This window comes from Python bivittatus, unplaced genomic scaffold, assembly GCF_059951505.1.
Source record: "Python bivittatus isolate LINGU-HERP-01145 unplaced genomic scaffold, Pbiv_v1 ctg000320_np1212, whole genome shotgun sequence".
Classification (NCBI taxonomy): Eukaryota; Metazoa; Chordata; class Lepidosauria; order Squamata; family Pythonidae; genus Python; species Python bivittatus.
Genome location: NW_028277052.1, coordinates 12,368,352 through 12,379,205, shown reverse-complemented (window position 1 = coordinate 12,379,205; position 10,854 = coordinate 12,368,352). Strand labels below are relative to the sequence as shown.

The 10,854-nt window shown below is 38.4% G+C and overlaps 1 non-coding gene across 1 annotated transcript; it reads left to right on the top strand.

Moving 5' to 3' along the window:
- The first annotated feature begins 303 nt into the window (after positions 1–303).
- LOC112540544 (uncharacterized) lies at positions 304–6,655 on the top strand. Its single transcript, XR_003084625.2, has 5 exons — positions 304–372; positions 739–803; positions 3,069–3,133; positions 4,868–4,984; positions 5,297–6,655. It is a non-coding gene; the product is annotated as an uncharacterized LOC112540544 (transcript).
- Positions 6,656–10,854: the final 4,199 nt, after the last annotated feature.

Genomic DNA, 10,854 nt, shown 5'->3' with positions numbered 1-10,854 from the left:
CTAGTCAGGAATTCTATCTTATGCAAAGACAGGAATCAACGACTGTATAAATCAACATCCAACATTTATTTCCTGGACTGCCCTGGCATATGATTAAGCTAAAATGCAAGCTAGTATTGGTATCCATTCCTTGTTTGTTGCTAGCAGATATACAGTTAAACCAGCCTCCAATATCTCTGCAGTTAAGCTGAGTATATTTAGTTATATTGCAATTAATTACACAGTGCTCTGTGATCCCAAGGAAACACCTACTTTGCCCTCACAAGACTTTTTCTAAATTTGAGTTAATCATTGCCCATTCACCTAACTTAAGCAGCATTTCAGTGTCCTTGTTTCAAAACACCTCTGCCTGGTCTTCATGAAACTCCAAAGGTAACCACATCTGTTGTGATTTAGCACATGATGTGAGACTTCTCAAGGGATTATATTGCTACACGAAGAGATACTTAATTCCTATTTGCATTCTGGCTGTGAATAGTAACTGAAAAATGGTGCAATTCAAATTGTTTTTGTAAGCAAACAGCTGTGATTGAGAACCATGAACTCAAGAAAATGGGCTGTTGGGGTTATTAAGCAATATACTGAAGGACCAGGTAACATACAAGAAGAAAGGCTTCCGTACTTTCTGAAAAGGGATGGCTTGTTCCTGGGCTATACTTCTCTATAATTTGGGGAAGGAATTTGTTGTTCTTCACAAACCATTCCAATCTGTTTTTTCCATTCTGGTTTACTTTTCAGGATACAAATCCACATGAATATGATATTGATTGTTGTTGCTTTATTCATGCTCTCCTTTATAGCAGGTAAGTTGTGAATCAGGAAAAAGACCTGAAAACAAAGTCCAATAATCATTTCTGGGGAATGCTATGTATGTATGGAGGTGGAATAAATAGATCTAAAGTGTGTATGGGGAGGAGGAAGGTATTGCACATTAGATTTGTCACAGCATTTAGCTAACCTCCTTGGGCTCTGATGTAAGTAGGGTTTAGGCCTAGTTAGTAGTTGGATGGAAGATCAGAAGGTTCTACCAAGGTTGGATATTACTCCTGAATGTCAACTATCCAACAAGAAGGTAATGGCAAAACACTTCTGTGTTGGTCCAAGGAAGCTTTGTGGGTATGTCTATGAAGTCACCAAGAGCTGAGTTTCATCAGAAGGAGAATTAAGTCTTTCTTTTCAGCCCATATGACATTCAGGATGGTTTCAACAAAAACTGAAAACTAGCCACAATTATTATTAACCTGGGTGACGAGGAAGGTTTGTAATTAATTAAAGGTATTCAAACAAGCATTGAATTCAGGTAGGCTAGGAAACTTGGTGAACACAAATGAAAATACCTGCTGATATGTTTATGTCTCTCTCCATCCTATGTGATTAATGATTGTTGTCCCCAGTTTAATACAGTGGTACCTCGGTTCACGAACTTAATTCGTTCCGTGACTCTGGTCGCGAACCGAATTGGTCGTGAACCGAATCAAATTTTCCCATAAGGTTCAATGTAAATACGGTTAATCCGTTCTGACCCCTCCGAATTTGGTCGCCAACCGATTTTTGATCACGTCCCGAATCAAATTTCCCCATAAGGTTCAATGTAATTACGGTTAATCCGTTCTGAATCATATGTTTTTTGTTTTTTTTAAACTGCAAAAATATGACACAAAGTACAGTATGAAAAGAGAGAACGCTAACCTTGCTCGATGCGACTTCTGGCGTGGAGGACAGGAAGGCGGGTGGGGAGGTGGATATTGCTTGGAGGGAGAGTCCCCCTCCCTACAGGAAGCCGCGACCACGTGTCACGGGAGGGAAAATGGCTGCGGATCCTGTTCGTAACCCGATCCGGCGTTCGTGAACAGAGGCAAAATTTTGCGACCGGAGCTGTTCATGAACCGAATTGGTCGTGAACAGAAGCGTTCGTGAACCGAAGTACCACTGTATATAACCACTGTTGTTCATTATTCTTCATTGTCTTCTGGAAACTCCACCTAAATTGGTTGCCCATATAATGTTTTTTTCCCAAGAAAAACTTGGTTTGGTTCAGGACTGTCCCCATTATTTTTAAATGTTTGGAGTTTAAGTCCATGGGAGCAGCAGGACATCTGCCTGAGGTTCATGACATTCAAGAGTGGCTTTGGTTGTTTCTCACCAGCCAATCATGGGATGGTCTTAGCAAGTGACTTCTACTGACACCATTCAGAGATACTTTCCCCCTTTCCATTTGGCTGATCTGAAGAATTTTGGGGCATAATTTAGACCTACATGTTGATGCATCTTCCTTCCCTCCCCAGAACAACTGTGCTTAACATCATTGGAAGTTTTTAATAGTGGCTGCTACAATCCAGCCAGTAGCTCAAAGTGCTTGTGTTTTCACCAGTGAGACTTACTTGATTCCTTTCTGTCCTATTCAGAACTTGGTACCATTTGATTATTTTGGGAACCAATGAATTAAATGAAATATCAGATCTGAGACACAATCCATTGAAAAGTACCATCTTTGGGAAAATAGGTAACACAAATTGTCCAGAGAGAGTAGAACAGGCTCTGCAGTTGTTCATGGATTTGAAGTAGCCACAGAAGTACCAGAACATTCACAGCTATAGATGTGTGTCTGTCCATCTGTTATACGGCTGGACTGTCTATGTATCTGTCCATCGGTTTTTCTCTTTCTCTCCCTTCCTTTTTATTGAGGAAATAAAAACATGGTCTAAAGGCACATAAAGAAGTTTGTCCCATTGAAAACTAAAATGCAAGGGTAAACATTAAAACAGATTGTGCCTAGTAAATTATAGAAGCACTGAAAAACTGAAAGCGTGGCCAACCATGCCTTTAATAAGACATGTATTACAGTAAAAAGAAGAGTGGAAATATTTGACCATCTATTCTTCACTGGTCAAATACAAAGATTTCAGAATAGATCCATTTTAGATAGCATGGAGTTATAAAGATAATATTTAAGAATGCAAGAAAATACTCTACATTTGTTAGTGATATAACTTATATCAGGCATCTGCATGAAAAACCAACAAAATATGCATAATTTTTTAAACATAAACTGTAAATGACTTTTTCAGAATGAAACTTCTCCTGACTCAGATTTTGATTCTTGGCTTCTCAGTATTGCTGTCCTTTCCAACAGGTATGCCCATAAAGAACAGAAGTTAGTTAGATAGATATAGATATAGATATAGATATAGATATAGATATAGATATAGATATAGATATAGATACAGACAGACAGGATAAAGGAAATAATTGCTATTCAGCTGATGGAAATTCAACTTAAAGTTGGGCAAGATTATCTAGGAACCTGGCCTTGAGAGAAAATAAACTGGAATTATGAGCTTTGTCTTATGAACTTATTAGAGGCATGAATGAAACGGCCTCTTTCTTTTTTAAAAAAATAACTTCCTTTGAAATTTTCCAATAGCTTTCTAGGCAAAACTACTTCATCAATCAGCAACTGACAAGAACAGTAACGTTTTTATACTACCAGTCAAATGTATATGCGTGAAGCGCAGTTGGAAAGCCATGTTTTAATCTCTGTACAAGAGTGTAAAAACACTGGGCAGTCAGATCCAGAGTCTCACTTCCTGCTGTACTGGTTGTCAATCAAATACTCACTGCTTGTGCAGAAGTGGTCATATTTCCTCTTGCTTTCAATGGAGATTGTTTTTAGCTGCCATATTAGTAATGCTTGATAGATATGCTCTAGGTCATTGCAGGAAACAAGATCCCATGGGCAGTGAGTTTGCCTAGCCTTCATCCCATGCCCTTTAACTATTCGACCAGCCTTCTCCAACTGAGTGTCTCTCAAACGTATTACTGTTTGACCCCCCAGAATTCCTAGCCAATGATCATGTGCTAGCTAGGAATTCTGGGAGTTGAAATAAAAATATTTGGAGGATATCAGGTTGAGGAAGGATGAGATAAACTAAATATATCCTCTCCCATTTAACCGCCGTCATTTCTAATCATGTCTTTCTGATGCTGTTTTCCTTATTTTAAAAGGATGGGATTTTGTTACACATGTTTGCTAGTACCAATTGTTAGGGGAATTTGCATTAATCCTCCTTGAAGTAGCTGAAGTCCAATTCTTAATTCTTCAGTGTGTTAAATAGGTGTCACATCAGTCTTTTTGTTCTAAGATTTATTGCCGTGTGTCTGATCTAGTTTCCCTACAACAGAGAAGGGAACTCTCAGGCTTGGTTGACAGACATGAGCTAGGTTGAAGTTTCCCCAAGATCTGACATGACACAGTTAGGACTAAACTTTCTTGTAGTGATTATAAACAGCTGACAGTCTCTGAACTGACTGTAACATCTCTTTCTGCATTTCCCTCCATGTAATAGTAAACTGCTGTTTCATTTTCCACGCTCACCTGTAAGTGGCAGTTGCCTGTTTACATTCCTCTGGGAATCTTACATTAAGATGAAACCCCCAAAAGAATGATCCTACAACAAATTTGATTGGGTGGGAGAAAGAGGGAAGACTTTTGACATGCAAAGAATAGAAGAAAATTATCTATAGTTCTCTTCTTATGAAGGTATAGTCATAGCAGATGGCAGCATATAACTGACCTTTGCAGACCTTGAAAAGACTAAGTAGGGTTGGACTTGGTTAATCCTTGAATGGAAAACCACAAGAAAGCCTGTAGGTTAGACTGAGAAGTTGAAAAAATATCTTGGCTGTAGCAAATCACTTCTACGTTGGTGCAAAACAACCACAGCAGCATGTATATTTCCATTACATCATTAAGAGTTGACCTCAACCCTAGGAGACCTTCTTTTTCTTATTAGACTGTGCATGTAGAATTTATTTTATTTTATTTTATTTTTTTTGCCTCATTCCCTCTTCTGTTTGCATTATGCAGCTGAAGGAATCACGTGTCATCAGTGTTATTCAGTTAAAAAGGACAATAAATGTAGAAAACCATCCACCTGCGATGTGTCTAAAACACAATTTTGCTTCATTCAAAGAATCTCCAGAGGTGAGAAACAGTAACGGAACAAGTTATACTAAGCCTACACTGGACAGAGCCATTTTTCTAAACAAATACTGTTTTCCCCAATCTGTTTCCTTTTCCATTCTGGTTGAGTGAGATACATAGATTAGGGTTCTCCAAAACAACTCCATGGTTCTAAGACTGACTTTGGAATTCATGAAGAAACAATGGAAGGAACTGCTCCTTAGGAAATGCAGAGTAAACAACCTACCTTGTTGTAGGAATAAAATGTGAGACTGTATAATTGCAATAAATAAATGAAAAATCCTAATCTCTCCCTTCTCTTTTCATTTACAGGAGGAGACATTAGGAAAATAAGCCAAGGTTGCACTTCTTATTGTGTAGATATTGTTCAGTTCACCAATGCCTTTATAAAGTATACCTTTTGCTGCAGGACAGATTACTGTAACAAATATAATGTTTGGCAATTTCTTTAACTTCAGTCTTGGCAGCAGCTGCTTCATTCCTTCTGCTACTGACAACTCATATGTGTCTTCCAAACACATGGGATAATAATGTGACATGGTGGTGGTGACTTCCTATTTGTTTATGTGGGTTGAAGGACCCATTGGGATACAGCTTTACAGTATGTCTTTCCAGTAAGCCTCTGTGCTTTAGGGTTTTGTACAATGATCTGTTCACCAGACTTAGAGTTAAGGGAATGAGGGGAGGAAGAAATGTAATTTTCAGACAAAAATGGCCTCTACACAGTAACCTTGGCAAATTGTCAAATCTTTTGCTGCTTTTGTTCATATCACTCCTACTGGGAGTGAATTGAATGAGTAAATATGAGCAATTTTGAATGGCAGAGTGTCATATCTGCACAGCAGCGACATAGAGCCATCACCAAATCACTCCAAGTTCACCAGGACTGATGCTTTCCTACCTGAGGCAAAAAGACAAGATGGGCCACCTTCTATGTGAAGAAAGGGCTTGGACCAGCAATGGCAAATTCTCTTCCACTGCATATGAATGCAAGAAGCAGGCATTGTAGGACAGGCTGTATTGTGCTCATAGTTCTCTTGAGGGTCACCAAAAACAATATAGATTTTTGTGGCACCTTAAAGACCAACCATTTTTTAAAGTATAAACTTTGATGGATTGCCCTTGAGTTCATCAGATAGGTGAGACGTTCCTCTGACATGGATATTGGATTTTGATAGCCATGATGGAGGTGGTGGTGGTGGTGGTAGGGAGCAGAAAATGAAGCCACCAAGACCATGACATTAGGAATGATTACTTAATAGCTCACGTACAGGAGGTTTCTTGGCCTTCCAGATGTTTTGAATAGCAGTTTCCACCATCCCAACAATAAAACATTGGGAAAGCAAGTCTAAGCCATTTCCAGATATAGGAAGTGCCAATTCATTTACAAAACAATTATTGGTTGTGACAAAGGCATTCTTACACTGACGAGCTGATTAGCATATTGTGTGATAAAGAAATGTTAATCTCTGTTTAATCCTTGAGAAACAATGTAAAACATCCTAATAAACTTGAGCTCCTTTTATTCTCTCCTTTCCACGTACATGATTTGTTTTTTGGAGTGAGAAATGAGTAATAATATATCTTGCTATGTCTTCTAATAAGATAATTCAAACTGGTTGTGTGGTTTCTCTGATTTCTTCTACCCTCGTCTTTCCCAAAATGCAGCAGGGAAAATTTACCATCCCTCTTCCCCGCCATTTCAAATGGTAAACATCCCCCTTTCCCCAGCATGAACGTGTATGTTTGTGTGAGATAAGAGTGTGGGGACAATCCCAGCTTTATTTTGTCAATCATCAATTACAACAGTTGCAAGTAATAAACACAGATTTCAGTATGAAATTGATGTGAAGTATTCCATTAACTTTGCTGTTCTTTTATAGTCCTTACAGTTTGATGCTCTTCCTGTGAGAGAAACCAATCTATATATTTCTGAAGCTCTCATTACTTATACTTTTATGATCTTGGAAAAGATGGTCCAGCAGTATCCTATACAGAAATCCAGAACAACTGCTGCCCCACTGAATCTCTACCACCATATCCAACCAGGGCATTAAGAGCTCGTGTTGTTGGTGGAAAGAAGACTCCATGGATGTAAAGATCCATTTACTTATGAAGTCTACTTCGAGGCACATATCATATTAATGGATGTTTAACCACAATTTGTTGAATAAGCCATAACTGACTGGCTTCACACAATATGATAAGCCAAAGCCAAACTAATATTATTGCTTACTGGATTGTTGGACCCATCTATCATTGTTTCTAATCCTGGAAATGATGGATAGAGCTGGAATAAAAAGATCTAGATTCTCAGAAATTAAGGGTCAGAAATAAAGGTATACGTTTGCAAAGAACCTTCAGAGATTTTATTATAATCTTATTGTATTTGAATTATTTTAAATATTAGCATGCTGTTTTTCAAAAAATGGAGCGTTTCCAGGGTGGCTTGCAACGCACTGAAATCATAATTTAATTTTAATTTTATAAAGCATTATGATTAGCATATAGAATACAAACAACAAATGCATAAATAGCACACACTGGCTGAACATCTCAATTGCTACGTGCAGAATTAATATATTCCAAGCTGCAGGAGAATAACCTTTTCAGTTGGAGAGAGTTCTGAGGGTGGAAAAAACGGAGTTTTTGAAGGATCATGTAGTCCACAAGTTTTTGATCTGCATACCTCTCAGAAATTAATGAATGAATCTGTATTCTGATCTTTGATCAGGCAATTAAGAATACAAGCTGATCACCACAAAAGGACAAGCAAATAACCAAGACAGTCAATACATATGCGGGGACATACTTTTTGATATAAATAAATCGAAAGAGAATTGAATGGCATGAAAGTATTATATTGTGTGTTTTCCACTTGCCTGTTGGCTTACAAAATGGAAATTCAAAATGGTCAGCCCATGGACCAAGTCATGACTTATTTTAGCCATGGTTTGGTCGGCTCCTGACTTTTAGGGAGGTGGTTCTGCCATTTCAGATGACCTTACTGAGAAATACCCAAGGAGCAGATAAGAAAGTTCAGAAAGCCACCTCACTTGCAAGCACATGTTGGATGTAGCCCGATGGATTTTCTTTGTGGGCTCAGAGATGCTGGTTCTATGCTTCAAAACTTCGGCTTGCGGTTCAGCTTCTTCCTGAACCACATGCTAGAAATGGGACCGTAGCTAGCTGAAAAGGGAGCTGCTGCTACTCTTGGAGTCCTTGTGTGAATCCAGGTGAGGAGTTCCTTGCAAATCAAAAAGCGCAGGCTGCTATTTTCTCTTTCCTTAATCCAGTTAACACTATTCAGCACTGATATCTGTGGGAGAGAGAAGGGGCAAACCATAAATTAAAGCATGCCCTGTGACATCACAACGCAAACATATTCTGCCCCTTTTGTAGCAACGTTGGCCCTTTGCATGCAAGTATGTAATGTGAGGAACTTGCATTCTGATGCCATCTCAGCTTGTTTAAGATCCTCCTGCCACTCAGGGGCACAAACTCGGATAACGTAAGTGCCACCTTTGGCTTTCTATAGCAACCGGCGTTGTCCAAATAAGAAAATGGTTGGCAGGTTTTGTAAAATACAATGGGGGCCTTACATTTCCCTAAGCTGAAAAAAAGATAATGATATTTTTGATCCACTCTCCATGAAAGGTTCTGGGTTCTATAAAAGGACACTGATGGGTCACACCTTCTGCACTCTCATTTAGTGCTGGCCCTGTTGAAAATAGCTAGTTGTGTACCTGATTCTGGATGGCAGACAGCGTCATGCAATGGGAATTAAAGATCTTTCCCTTAGCTCCTAGGGGACATTTATAGCAGATTCCCATTGTTAATCTGAATGTAACAAATGGCTTCCAAGGTTGTGCTGTTTGTAACCGGTTTTAGTAATTAAAACCAAAGTTAATTTGACTTTTCCTTTGTTTGCTCAAATAAGGTTAAACAAATACATTTAATCATAGAAAATTGGGGGAATGCATTGTTTCCAATTATTTTGAGGCAGAAAATTTATATATACGTATATATAGACACAAAAATGGGTTTAAGAAATGCTTTTTTTCCCCTTTAAATCCCAGGTTGTTCATCCAACACAAGAAAATTATGGAAAATGTTGGCACCATCCCCTGCAGCCTTCACCCTCCCAAACCTCATTATGTCCATCGTATGCTAAGTTAATGACTTTCGGGTTCTCGCTGTTTCCCCATAAAAGTGGTTCTGATGAGTGAACACCAAACTTCTGAACGTGGGTGTTGATGTTATCATACCCCACTAAACCTACTTACTTAGGGTTAGCACTCCTACTGAGTGATACCACACTGTGTACCTATCACAATGTACTAAGAGTGGGAGAAAAAAGAAGCAAATATGGAACCTTTGGGCCCACTTAATTCTAATCATTGATAGCATTATGACCTTTCTGGAATCTTGGTTTGCTGCATGAGGACTTTACTGAAGATTCAGTCAGAGAGTTGCTGAATGGAAAAGTAAGGTGGGGTAAGAAAATCAGCAGCACCTCTAGCTTAGCTGCTATCTTGCATAACGTGTGATGAAATGCCATTTCCTGGCCCACTTACAAAACAATCATCAGGCACGTTTAAGATCCCCCAAATCATTGTAGCTTCCCAAAAATCATTGTAGCTTCTTTCACAATTCCATTATATTGTAGTCTGATGTTATTACTATTATAATTTTCAATTCACTAAAGTCACAGCTGTGACTCATCTTGAATGCAAGCAACACTGACGGATGATGAACAAACTTCTGATTTATGTGCTCTGGATGCTTTTCAACATGTCCACTGGTAAGTCTTTAAACTTCAGCCCCTAAAGAAAAAGTGGAGAATCAAAAAAAAAATTTAGATCTTGAAATATAATCAAAGCATTTTATAAATCAATAGGAACATTTCACTTCCAAGACATCACTTGGATTTTGCATTTCTACATATAACAATAATAACTATTTATCTTGTGTAAAGTATGACAGTGAAAACAAATTTCATTAGGCAATTAGTTAGGTGGGAACAGAGGAACAACATTTAGGTGAATTAAGGCAATCTTAATTTTCAATAGTGTCATATTGTGATTTTGTTATTGTACTTTAGCATTACTTTGAAGCTGTTTCAAACAAACACATTTGTTACACATTACATAGGTTAAACAAACACATTTGGGACAGCAGTTAAGGAGGGCAAAGTGGAGGAACGGTAGACTGGCTTTAGAGCATTTTGGCTAGCTTTTGCAAATGGTATAGTAGAATTCAAGAAAGGAATTGGCTTAGAATTAACTTGCTGTTGGTCTTCTCAGACATGATTCCATGTATCTAAAAATGTATGTCTTCATGTGAGGTAGGTACAAGTGAGCATTCTGGACAGTATAGGTTTTATCTTCCTGGTTTAGATGCATTTATAGCTAGTAATGCTTTGGAAGTCTGGATATAACCACCCTTCCCTTGATTTTATGGCTTTTGATGTTCGTCCACACCCATTTATTGTGGTTTTTCCCTAACCTCTTTTTGCAGCAAATGCTGCCTGGTGTTACCAATGTGACAAGCCAATTCCTACTCTGCCATGTCCTGAAATGGAAGAATTCTGCTGGGCACGCATGCTTCACCATGAACCTCTATATCCATAAGAGGGCAGGAAAAGAACTTTGGCATTAACTACAAGAAGAACACCCTCCAGGCTGGCCCTGAAAAAGTTATGTCTTCATCTTTTCAATGAATATTTTTTTTTCTTCTTAAGCAGCCCCCCTGATTATGAAGGATTCTGAGGTTCCTCATGCCATATAACAAGATAACAAGTGGGATGCTTATGATCCACTTTTTAATGATTTCTAGAGCTTATTCTATGTTGTTGGGTATCAATGGGG